Source organism: Thunnus thynnus, chromosome 16, assembly GCF_963924715.1.
Source record: "Thunnus thynnus chromosome 16, fThuThy2.1, whole genome shotgun sequence".
NCBI classification, from domain to species: domain Eukaryota; kingdom Metazoa; phylum Chordata; class Actinopteri; order Scombriformes; family Scombridae; genus Thunnus; species Thunnus thynnus.
Window position 1 is genome coordinate 10,564,264 of NC_089532.1, and position 13,788 is coordinate 10,578,051.

At 40.3% G+C, this 13,788-nt stretch overlaps 1 protein-coding gene across 2 annotated transcripts in view; it reads right to left on the reverse strand.

Moving 5' to 3' along the window:
• fndc3ba (fibronectin type III domain containing 3Ba) overlaps positions 1 to 6,340 on the reverse strand; it is a 106,410-nt gene extending 100,070 nt beyond the window's left edge. Inside the window, exon 1 of one of the 2 annotated variants that reach the window (XM_067613582.1) lies at positions 6,229 to 6,340. The gene's annotated coding sequence lies outside the window, so the exon portion shown is untranslated. The other variant, XM_067613583.1, reaches the window with a different exon arrangement.
• Between the last annotated feature and the right edge of the window lie 7,448 nt (positions 6,341 to 13,788).

Genomic DNA, 13,788 nt, shown 5'->3' on the forward strand with positions numbered 1-13,788 from the left:
AGCAACTACAGAAGTGAAAGCTTTTGGTAAAGTCATACGTTGCATCATGTGCCAGCAATGTTGTGAGCTGAGATGCAACAAAGCTGCTGATATTTGCACAAAAAGTCTACTGTATTCCCTCATAGAGTTATACTGTCTCGAACTATACTGTACTGTAGTTCTGCAAATCACATACGCTCCTGAATTATATTAGACACTGTCTACATTATAGTAAGCCTAGACATATTTGTTCAGTGTTGTCTATGGCTGAAATTTTGTCTGTTTCAGTTATTGTGGAGCTGCAATTAACAATTATTTTTGTTATAGATTAGTGTGAAGATTATTCTCAATTCATTAATTATTCATTCTATGAAATGTTTTTTAAAAAAGTACTTAAAAAACGTCCACTACAGTTTCTCAAAATGCAAAGTGATTCCTTCATATTGCTATTTTTGTCCAACCAACAGCCCAAAACCCAAATTTATTCAGTTGAATGTGATGTAAGACAAGGAAAAGCAGCAAATCTTCAGTCTTCTTGAGAATCATTTTTGCTTGAAAACTGACCTGAATGGATTATCAGAATAGTTATCAATAATTTTCTGTCCATGAACTATTAGTTGATTAATTTTTTCAGCTTTTTCAGCATATATACAATTGCCTTGCCTTTCATTACTAAAGCCACAATGCAGAGTTTAATTCCAAAATGCTATGCACATAACACATTATTTTGATCAATACTTTAAATCAGATCATAATCTCTTTAAAATTGTTCAAAAAACTAGCAATTTTAATTTTCTTTCATACCAGCAGTAGTTTTAATGATAGATTTCTGAGTTACTTGCTATGAAATCCTAAAAGGTTTAGGATAGCAGAGAACCTCAATGACTTTCAATGACATTCCTAACAGAGTTTTATTTTTTACAATCAGTCACAGTAGGCATCACATTTCTCCAAATGTCGGCTCTTTGATGGATCTTTTTTTTTTTTAAAATCTTTTTTGGACTGAAACCCACGAAACCCAGAACCACTCGACGTTTCACTAAAGACATTCGCAGAGAGGAAAGGAGAGGAGAGGAGAGGAGAGGAGAGGAGAGGAGAGGAGAGGAAAGGAAAGGGCAATAGGGAAGAAGAGGGGAGGAGGGAGACGAGGAGTAGAGAAGTTGAAAGGCTTCTTTTATCTTCTTCTAAATCAACTGTCAACAATGCAGGAAATTATCAAGGGAGACAAAAAAAAAAAAAGGGAGACAGGGCTCTGGAGAATAAGAGAGGCAGAGAAGGAGGGAGGAAGGGAGGAAGGGTGGGAGGGGAGGGGGGGCAAAAAGAAAGAGAGGAGGAGGAGGGTAAACATTACAGCTCTGTGCCAAGCAAACATGAGATGCTGGGATACTTCAACAAAAAGCCTCCGTTCGTATGGGAGAGAAAGAGACCAAGAAACAGAGAGACAGAGAGAGAATGTGAGAGAGAGAGACGACCGCGCCACCAGCAGAGAGACGGAGGAGAAAGCTGGGAAATGGAAAGTGAAAGCGACAGCTGTCATGAGAAAGGACAACGTTTGTTTTTGGGGAATCTTTGGACTTCACACCTACATGCAGCTCTGTGTTTACATGATACTGTATAATGCAGTGTTAGCAGGGTTTTGTTTCACCAAAATGTCACCTCATGGGTCAATACATTTTAATTAAAATGAAACTGGACACTACTGTAACTCCTAATGCAAGACAACTCTTTCACTCAAGCTCATAAAAAAATGACCAGGACAAAACACGCTGACAACTTGCACATATAATCTACAACATCATCCCACTGTGCTTTTACTGCGAACCATGTGAAGCCTGGAAAACACTATACATTCCCTTCCCATTTACTGTGAGTAAAAGGAGCCACATGGTACATAACTTTGAACTGCAACTCTAAGTCAGTGCCAACAGAAAATGTACAGCAATAACAAATAATTAATTCATAGCATGAAGATTTATGTCAGGTTGAAAAAATGACCAGCTGCATGTTTTTAATATAAATATAACATTTGGTAATATAAGTCCGGGTTGGTGTACCCTCTAAAGCTTTTCTGCACTCCATCATATGTCACGGCAGCCGCAGCAGAGGCAGTTTTCAAGGCTGCTTTACCCCAGGAAGAACCTACGTATGTGCTTTACATCACCGGGACAAGAGAAACTGCTGAAACTCTCCTCCTGCACTCCAGGTGTCGACCCCTTGACCTCACAGAGCAGGAACGCCTCCACACATCCAACATAACCAATAAGCAAAATTCCCTTCACAGGTAGCAGGAAGCAGCTTGTTCGCTTGACCGAACCAAACCGCACCTACAGCTACAGTAACAGTAACTTAATTCTAGGAAGCACACCTGTTGCATTTAGGGAAACAGATGTTACGACTGATAGCAGACTTTTTACAAAATGCAGACATTATGTAGCGTTGCGCATAGCGGAGGCACACCAATTAATGGGAGGAAATATTTCAAATATGGGCTGCTGATTGGGGCCAACTATAGCATTTTGAAGGTCATAATGAGTACGTATGCTAATGGCAATTATGGCTGATTATTTGCAGACATGGTGAAAAGTGTAGATGATAAAAGTTAGATAAAGTTCCATCTGCAAAGCCTATTTCATCTCCTTATTTGCTTCTAAAGTGTCTGGGGCTTGTGCACCTGTTTTATTAGCTAAATCAACATTTTAAATGATAGAAAACAACCGATTAATGGCATTCAGTTTTTTTCTCTCTGAAGAAAAACAGCTACTGCAATCAAAAATGTACAATCAAAAGCACAATGGGGTGGTAGTGAAGTTACAATTTTAGACATCGCAACAGTTAAACAGGCTACAATCTCTGGTAAACTAACCTAACAGGAAGTAAATAGTGAGGAGGTTTACCTGAAGCTCTCCTCTTGTTCTTCGCCTCTCTTTCACATGCTCACACACACTCTTTCCAGGGCCGCATTGTCTTGTCTGCGTAATTCTATAGCCGCTACATCTTCTGTTCCTGACACACAAGTACTGTTCAGTAACACTACCCCTCGGATAACATGTTCTAGGTTACCAGTCAGACACACATGCACACATACACAATGGCTAGCATCATCCTGCCCCTTCCCTGACCCCATTTCCATTACCTACCTGAAGGTTTTACTGGGCCAACAGCGAACCACATGCTGGTGCAGGTGGAGGGCAGAGAACCCAGATTTTGCTGGAGGTTACAAAGAGACAGATGCTCTCTGCATCACGAGTCTTCATGAAACATGGGAACAACTTCCTCATTGCGCTTAGAATAACTTGTCTTAGAATAATAGAGGCGAACCATCTTACACTTGACACTAAAACACAAACAGTCAATCAAACCTGGGCTGGGCTGGTATGTCATTCATACAGTTTCTTTTCTGGAAAAGCAGACAGGAAAGTGTTAACTTGGCTCAAAACCCAATAAATGTACTTTCAAATGATATATTTTGACAGAGGCACTCATTAGGCTGTCCTGATACAGGCACGTACATGGAATAAAACATTACTCATAAACTGCTTAAATGGGATCAAACAAACTAGATGCAAAGTAACATTTAGCCCAGGTGTAGGTAATGACACACCGTCACACTTGCCAACACAACTGAGTGAGTTTTACCTGTGTGACAAAGCTATGTGGTTACAGAACGCAGGTCGTTAACTTATATAAAGTGTTATTCAACCCCTTTGCCTATTCATGTGAAAGGTAGAGAAAGGCCAAAGCAACAATGGCTACCCTCCTTCAACCAGACTCCAGTCTAAACACCGTCTTTTCAGCTCTGTTATATAATTGCAATGTACTCGATTTTAAGGAAAAAAAAAACACACACACGCACTGAAAAAGGGAATTTTACAAATGACAGACTAGAACTAGGGGGGGTAAAAGATCACTTGCTTGCAATTGCATCAGAGTGAGTGCAAAATCCCTGCTTACATTATGCTGTTGTACATCCTCTAGCAACACATTCCCGGCTCTCCACAAAACCAACCACACAGAGAAAGAACATTCTAAAAGAAATAAAATAACAACTTTCATTTAAAGCCGTCGAAAGAAAATTGAACTATTATTATTTATTGAACGAGCTTGGCACACAACACAAGAGCGCTTTCATAACTTTTTAGATACCGGCCTATGAGCTTTGTTTACATTCTTATTGTGTATAAATGTTGAAGCCAAAGAGGCTTAACTTGCAGAGAGCACTGCACAGTGATATAAACCTCATTCAGCTTGTTAATAAAGGATATGGGTGTAGCACTAAACCCATGCAAAAACACAATTATTGCTTTGAAAATATGGACTTTTTTAACTCATTTTGTTGTTCGGCTGAGCACTTGGAAACAAAAGAAACAAAAAGACACATCCTGGGGCTGCAGTGCAGAGCCTTCCCAACTGAAATCTGGTTTAGGGTCAGATTTTAGAAATTTTAGAACAATTCCAGAAAGTTATTTCTAGAAATTTTGAAACATTACCCATTTGACAATTAACTAAAAAAGTTTTTTTTTGTAAACAGCATCAATTCAATCACAGGGCTCCAGCCTAATTAAAGCATTACTTCCTGTTGTCCACACCTTGGCTAACTGTCCGTATCCTAAACTTTTGATGCTAAGGCTTTTTGATGCCTCTGACTTGTGGAAGCAAAAATAAATTGGCCATTCATGCACCACAGGGAGAATTCCTTTGCAGACCACCTAAACCTAAACACACCTTTCCCCTCTTCATCCCCACACACGCACACACACGCACACGCACACACACACTTTAAAAAAAGTCGGATATCAGTTTTTCGCAGAAAAAAAAAAATTGCATGGCCACATCAGCCTTTCACCAAAGGAATGTCATCTGACGTCATGTATTTGGGATCGGATTTCTCCTTCTTTTTCTCTCTCTCCTGAAAAAAGTAAGCGTGTGTGTATGTGTGATGTGTTATTTTTTCCCCCTAGCCTATATTCTCCAACGTGCCCACTAGATCCAGAGCCCACAGCAGGGGGATATCACGGCTCAATTATACCCCCCTTCCACCGCCAATCATGACAGCATGACAATTAACCACTCAGCCCTGTTATTTATTTTTTCAACTGACTCACAAGCACCAAAAATGTGGATCACAAGTCATCATCTGCATCATAGATTTTCCGACCTCTTGCTGCCACATCCCTTCCACGATGAGTGAAAGCGCTTTTTTTTTAATTCAGTGTATTCGGTACGTGGAAGGCAGATAATCGATCGTTTCAACCAGGAGGAGACCAATGTTTGATTTCCACGTCTGCATCAGAGAGGCTGAGAGAGAGAGATTTGTCTTCCCTGCACAAACAGACACGTAGTCGTTTCTGAGGGAGAGAGAGGGAGAGAGAGGGGGAGAGAGGGAGAGAGGGAGAGAGAGAGAGAGAGAGAGAGAGAGAGAGAGGCTGAGACTGGCTGGAAGGAATGCTAGGATATGCTGGAGTTGAGATTTTTTCTGCTCCAAAGCCTTTTTTCCTGCATTCTGCAACCGCACACAAACTCTATGGAAAGTGACTATAACACAAACCCTTCACTAATACTCAACAGTTATCGAATGCATTAAAACCCCCTATAGTGCCAATTCAATGATTTCGCAACTCCCTCTGTCAAATCTGACTGCCTCAGCATCTTCCATTCCAAGTTATTTTCCAGCTATAAAAGTGCTCATTTCCTGATTTTGAGCAGCTACAGCGCATCCGACTATTTCCAGAATGCGAGTCGCGACGCAACAGCTGCCATTTGTTGCAGAAATAAGCACAAGAGAAAAGGTTTTCTCCTGTTGCGCACTCACTCCATCTGAAGTCCTCGGAGACAAAAACACATTCTTTCGCGAAAGCTGAGAAATCGGGACCACAAAGAGCAGGCTCAGCCCCGACGCGTTCACTGACTGTGGAGAGAGCTACCGTGACAATCGCCGCTGTTTTGCTTTTTCCTTGTTGTTTCAAAAAATACACGAGGAAAATGCCCAAAAGTTTCAATTCACCCCCTCCGCAGCAGTCAAGCAGTTTTCCTTTTTCCTTTGCGCCGGCCAAGTGGCCCAGACTGCCGGCGTCAGCGCTCAGCTCTCCAAACTCTCTCTCTCACACACACTCACACACACACACATACACACACACATACAGGCACAGACACGCACTTATAAAACTTTTTCAACATCGACTCCATCGTCCTCCATTCCCATTCTTTACGGACTGAATGAGTATGGTTAAAGACGGCTAAAAAACAACTCACCTCGCTGCAATAAAATAATCTTCAAACAGACGGGGCTGCGCGTTTTTTTATTCCCAGGGTCGGGTCTTGCCTGTCTGCTGGCGCGGCGCGACGCGTACTGGGAGACTCCGCCATGTCAATCAAAACGCGACGCACATGGAAGTCAGAGCCCGCCTCCTTTTACCGTAATAGACGCTGCGCACCACAAAAGCCAAAACAGAGGGCAGAGCTTATTCAGCCCCGTCACCTTTGTGACAGAGACTATCAAGCGGCTTGTTTACAGTCACTTCAGAGGAACTTTTGAAGCAGAGGAGGTATTTTACAACCAATAAAGACGACAATTGGAAAAAAGGTTTATGATCAGTTGTTGTGTCATAAGAATTTCCAGGGTTATGTCAGCCTGAAAAGGTGTGTGTGTGAACTCTTCCGCAATAAAAGCAAAACTGAATCCAGATTATTATTCTTGACATTCTTTCATGATGACATGCAATATCTTTAATCCTTCTAGCAGTTGACCTGCGTCACCCAGTTCCCATGGGTCATTTAGCAACTTAACGTTGGGTAAATCCCTTTTATACACTCAACAAAGTACTAAATAGCCATCTATAGGCCTAGTGCAAAAAAGGTAGCTAATTATGATATATAATTGTTTCTTACATATGCAATCTAGGCAAAAAAAAAAAAAACAAACAGTCAAGTGGGTCAAAGCTCTGTACTTTTGCCTCCAAACAACTTAGACAACAAACCAAAGTCCCTCTGGTGGCTGCAATGAAACCTGGCATCCCCCAGCTGACTGGTCCAAGGGCCACAGGTCCAACACATAAAAATGACCCCAAAAATCTGTGGTGAATGTGGCGCAGATATGTGTTTGAGAGGACCACAAGGCATCACATATGCCTCACAGAGCAAGATATACTGAAGAGACTGTATCTGAACTTCCTTTAACAGAATACATTACTACACAGTTGCATGTATTTACAGAGCAGTGTTATCTGTGGAGGAGATTATTTGGGCGTGTTGATGCTTGAAATTAAGATATTAACGCTGACAAGTAGGCTACATGTCAGGATCAGAGCATTAACTTGCCAAGTGTCTCAGTGCCAACCGCATAAGTTGAATGGTTTCATTACAAAACCCCCCATTTGATGAAAGCAGCAATTATTCTTCCTTCATCAAGCTTTAAAATGAAATGGGAGTAAAATTACAGATCAGAAAAACTCAACATCCAGTAGTTTTTTTCTCTTAAAATAGATTGAATTCATACTGGACTCTGACTATGAAGAGATGTTAAAGGGAACTCCACCCAAAACAGCATAAAAGTGAATCCTTGCGTTTTGTTGTTGCTTTTTGCAGATTATTGTTTCATTTTACATTAGCATAAGTGCACCGACTGCAAAACAAGCTGTTAAATTAACAACAGGATTCCGTCAGTCATGTACGTGTTTGTCTCAGACAGCAATCGACCTCTTTCTTTGCTGTATTTTCAAGCAAGTAGACTCAGCCAAATACACTCATTGCCCTTGAGTTCTAGATTTCTCTCCGCTGGCAAACACACACACACACATACACACACATACACACACACACACACACATTCCAGCAACAGCACTAAGAAAACAGCCACTGGTGTAATTCTAAGCCAGTAAAAAAAACGGTCCTGGACCACAACAGTGTGCCTGTGAGGAATTAAGTTCAATTCAGTTCAATTCAATAAACACTAATCATCTTCAATTGATATGGCAGGCAGAGAAATCATGCTCTCACACCAAAGAGACAACTATATTATAGACTATACAGTGGTCACAGACAGACTGTGGAGCCCTCTAACTGTAGAAAATCAAATGCATTTTGGAGTTAATGTACCCTTGAAATAAAAATTTACTTCCAACGTTCTTTTGTCATATGAACTCATCCATGTTTATTTGTCTGATAGATTACTTTTTGTCATTTTTTCATCATTTTAGTTTCTTCCACATAGACACACTACAGGGGCTTGTATCTGAAGGCTATACACAAATTTGTACCATGCATACTCTCAGGCAGGTGATAAAATATTCTATCTCAGTATATGTACTTTTATATAGTGATAAAAAAAAACTGGATATTTATTTGAACTACAAAAATACACCGTTGTTTGTGCTAGGCTGTTTTCAATGTGTAATATTAATTTAGCTTCAGGATCAAGTCTTTTTAACCTGTCACCAACAATGACTCAGCAGATATCAATAAATCACCTGCAGGGGTATCAAGTGGCTAGCTGTATAAAGAAATTTAAAGTCACTTGTGGAACTGTTTATGACCAGATATCACATAATATCCACTCTTTAGGATCATCTAGTGAATTACAGAAAAGGTACTTCATCACATTAATCCAAAAATCCAGTCAATCTAATCCAGTCCTGCTCCTTGATGATTTTCGACATTACCGGCTTTGGCTAAGAACAACCAGAGTATTAAAGGGATAATTACTGCTGTAGAAATTGCACAGCAAGAGCTGTACTGGTTGAAACATCTTGATTGTCTCATGGTTTGAATTGTCATGTTGTTGTGACAGCATTTTGGCATTGTCATTCGATATAAGGCACAGAACTGTTCTCCCAACCATCCACTGTCAATAAGATGCTGGTTTAGTTTTAACTGAATATTACCATGATCCCATTTATGGTCATACAAACTGTTTTAGGGTTGTTGGTTGTTGTTGTTCAAATGAATACTCATATGAAGTCTTGAGATCCATCGTCTGTTGAAAAACTGGTTCAGTTATGTTCAAAGTTTGTTGAGATGAAAGATTACTAAAGTTCACTCACTTTTTTAAAAACAGTGCACTAAATTGGCAACACACTGTATATCATATGTTCCTATTTTGAAAATTACTTATCTTAACCCTTTCTTACACATTTAAGGGCTAAAATTCTGGTTTTATAGCCCAAACAGGGGTGAATATTTGGATGTAGACAATGTGGTACAATGTTTTGGAATACCTGCTATTGTTGATGTTACATTCCAGCATTATGGCCACTCTCCTTCATGGATTAGAGGAAGCAGCAAGGACACTATTTATACATTGCTTGCAAATTATTGTTTATAGCTACTTTTAGCCATTTAATCTGAACTTGGAGTGTTTTTACACATTAAAAGTTTGCCTTTTTATCCAAAAATACAGTTGTGTACAAGCCATTGATAAAATATATTTTTTTAAAATACAGCACACTATTTTTAGCTGACAAAACTAACTCACCTCATGGTCCATTTAATATTTGTGCTGGTGCTTTCTATTACATCACATGATCTTCATCAGCAGATGCCCAGTTGTGTTGGAAATGTATCATTTCAAAGTGAAATGATAACAACAACATTTAAAAAAATGTTTTATGCCATCAATAAGGTGAATATAGATTTAAGTCCTTGTCCCTTATTGTTGTCCCCTATTGAATCTGTACAAAAGCACAAAGGAGAAAATGTAGATAAAGAGAAGCAGATGAGTTGGGGAAGGGCTTAGAAACTTTTAAACAAGTGAGAAGTGAATTGTGCAACAGGGGCTGTAACTCAATATCAAGAAGATGTTCCCACGATTTTGTACAGTGGAAACAATGTACATTTGGGAGTAATGTACCGACAGTCTATGAATTAAAACAAATGAACAACTATTGAGTCAAATAAATCTGCCACAAAGTCAGAGTGGGGCAACCTTGAGTGACGTATTGGACCTTTAAAGACAGCCAGTCGCATTACAGTAGATTAGATCAGTAGAGAAGAGTGGATGAGGAAAGACTGAAGGGAGCAGATCTTGGCCCTGTATGTCAGGGCCAGGCCTCCACAACCACCAGATGTTTACCACCAACCCAGCTGCTTTCTCGCTCTCCCCCCTTCTTTCTTCATGTCTCTCCCTCTCTGATTTTTTTTTCCCTCTCTCCGAGGCTCTTTAAAGTAAGCCCTCCCTGTAATCATACACACTCAGTTCACCAGAGGCCTTTGAAGTAAGTGGAATGTGTCCAGCCATATGATAGTATGTACTGTATATTCTTATAGCAGGGAGAAAGCGAAGGAGAGAAAGCGGGAAAAGAGATCGTTGGATGGCCGCCAGCTCTTCAATGTGGTTTTATAGTTGTTAATTATGTCCTTGCTCCACTCTCACATGCATGCGTGTGTCTTTATGTGTGCATTTATTTGTATATGTTGTGTCTACATGAGCGTGTGTGTGCATACAATATGTTCGCTGACATGCAGGTCTGAGACACCAGGTGACAGATGATAACGGGCGTCTGGCAGGGCGTCTGGCAGGAGCTGGATGGAACATGATGTGTATGTGCATTTGTGCATGTGAGGCACTTCCTCTCATAGATGTGAGGATGGAATTTGGCTCATCATGAGTTCAAAGGAGTCAACCCAAAGCTCTCTGCACACCAACAAGAGCAGACATGCCTCTCTCTCTCTCTCTCTCAGTCTGTCTTTGTGTCTTAGTCAACCTCTCTCTACCTCCCAACCCCCCTCTTTCTTTCTTTTTCTTGAGTTCTGTAAGGCAGCTGGTTGCACCATCAAACACTTCACCTACTTCTGTAAGGTGTGTGTCTGTATGTGCATGCCCTGCATCGTGCATGTCATATGGAGGGATGGGGGCTTAAGTGTGTGTGTACATGGGTGTGGAAACCCTAAAGACAACGAAAGAAGCTGGATAACAAAAGCAGTTGTATTTCTTACAAAGTAAAACTGAAATTTCCATTTAATTGTAATCCCTTGAAAACACACAATGACAAATGATCACATCAGTATTAATCACTAAATGAGTTGCATATCCGAAACAAAAACTTCCTATTTTGTGCCAATGTGCGAACATAGCACACAATGTGATTCTTGATGCTTTCGGTATATCCCATATGTTTGGAGATATTACTGTGATGTGTTTTTACTGCATTTTCCAGATATCGGCGGGCAATAAAACCTGGCCAGTGCAGTGTCATCCCTTTCCATGGACGGTTTTGGACTCATTGAAGGCTGAGTTTCTGTGAGTCCGACTCTTTTGTGTGAAATGTATTGTTTTTTGCACAGCAGAGGATTTTTGAGGTGATACCTACCTGACACGGTGAATTTAAAAGCTTCCATGAGCTGGGTTTACACGTATTCGATTGTTGATGTGTTACTGTATGGCAATTAGCGATAGAGAGTTGCAAGATACACCCTCGTATGAATAAAAGGGTCACGTATAGATATTTTCTGTAAAATCTACTGAATAAAAACGGTGATAAATATATATATATATAATGTTATTGTTGATTAAAACGTGCAGGATTGGAAATCTTCTGACTTTGGGGCCATCTGGTGGCAGTATCATATCAAAAACAGTGCTGATGATGAGATGAAGGGGCAAAGAAAAACAGTGAATGCACCACTTTTCATCAGGATTGCTTCATTTTTCCACCAAAAAAACCCCACATTCCATCAGAATAAATTTGAGGAATGCTCATAAAAATTTTACACATAGTGGCTTTAAATGTTTTGTATTGGTATTTTGTATTTCATTTGGCATATTCAGTATCTGGTATCTCTGGCATGTCTGGAACAAGCAGGAAACCTGATTCAAAATACTTTTGTGCCCACGGACATCTCTCTGTGTCTCTTTGATAAGATGAATTACTTCCAGTTGTTTCCTCGCTCTTTTCAGGATTTTTCCAGGCAGCTTTAACCAAAGCTCATGCCTCTGGTATCACTGGTATGTCTGGAACAAGCACGACACTCCGCCTTATTCAAGGCTGCCCAAACACATCTCTCTGTCTCCCTCTGTCTCTCTTTGATGAGATGAATTGGTTCCAGTTGCTTCCTCGCTCTTTTCAAGTCAGCTTTATCTAAAGCTCCATGTTCAGAAGAAATCTGTATTTGTTCCAGCTCTGCCAGTCATGTCATGTGTTCCTACTTAAAGAGCACCTTCCAGTCATGACATCAGAACCGGTGACGTCACGCTGGCTTGGTCACACCACCATAGGGTGGTGGGTGTTGGCAATCATGGCAGCGGAATGTTAGTGACTCAAGGAGGTGGGACTGCGATTTGGTTAGCTAATTGCTTTGTCCCTTGACATTTGTGGAAAACAATCAAAGTGACATTTCAAACAATGATCAGTCAAATCTGACCTTAAATGGGAGGCAAATTGCTCATGTACAAATCACAACATGTTGACTTGCCAACTATTACACCATACTCAGGACAGTCCTCGTATTCAGAAGAATAACTCCCCGGTAGAAACTCCGGCCTACAGTCACCCTGGGTTTTCCAAGAATTACTTTCCAAAGAAACATTTTTATGTTTAAAATCATAGGTTCACAATTCTTTCTTAAAAAACAGTCAGGCGCCTGTATTAACACTGAAACCGGTTTTTAGCTTTTAGCTTTCAATAAACTTTTAAATAAATGTTTGCACAGAAGGAGGGCTGTTGATTTTGTCCCTCATCACTTTGAAAGTACATTATGAAGGGATCTCTTAATAGCCAGTATGAACAGGAGGAATGATTACAGCAAGAAAAACATGTCATTGACTATTATTTTAAGACAGACTTGAAAAATGATTAATTTAAGTGAACTCAAGTGCTACATAAACAAGTCAACAACACTATTAATTTATCATTAACCGATCCAAATGTCATCCTCAATCAGATCCTCAAAAGTAGAACTACAATGTGAGTAAAATGACTCAGAACTTTTAAGAAGTAAAAGTTGCAGCTCCTAATTTGAACATAATATAAGTGATAAACTTTCTTGTACCACATCCAGACCACTGACCGCCGGGTGAGCTTATTGGTAGAAAGTAGAGTGGGAGAGACAGTGTGTGGCAAGCTGAATGAAGAGATGAGAAATGAAGGATGAGGTACTCATACAGAGCAGCTCATTAGCTGACTGATGTAGTAACCAGTGTCAGTATGCCCTCCAACTAAAGCACCAGGGAGGGTCTACTTGGAAAGTTCCACAACTGAATTGTAAAACATGCATGCAATAAACTATCTATTAGACATGGTAACATCCCTAATCCTTGGGATCATTGGTTGTGGTTAGCTTGGGAATCTACTGGAAGTGTTTCATGCCAAAAGAACAACCAACAATGTGCCACACTCACCAGAGACTTCCTGTTTTGGTCTCTGGATGCCATGGCAACAGTGACGCCAGTGAACAGTGATTCAGTACAGAGCTGTTAACGTCATGTGTGCCAGGCACAGTCCCAGCCATGTGGGTCTGAGAACCCTCAATGAAATGAACTGCCATAAAATGCTTTCCTGCACTTCAAAGAGAAAACAAATTCCCAAAACCCTGCAGTTACATCACAGTGTCCCAGTGTCAATTTCAAAAGTGAAGTTGTTTTAAGAACAGCAGATAAAATGTACAGTTTATGTGCTTGGAGCTGATAAAAATTTATATATAAAACACACGCACAGAAAAAGTAAAGATGTCACAAAAGCTGTCTTCAGGTAAAAATGTCAGAACCCCAGGCAGGACACTCAAGAGGTTCCCAAGTCAGTAAAGAACCCCAGGCAGGACACTCAAGAGGTTCCCAAGTCAGTAAAGTACACTCTACTGAGCACCAGTGCAGATAAACACACT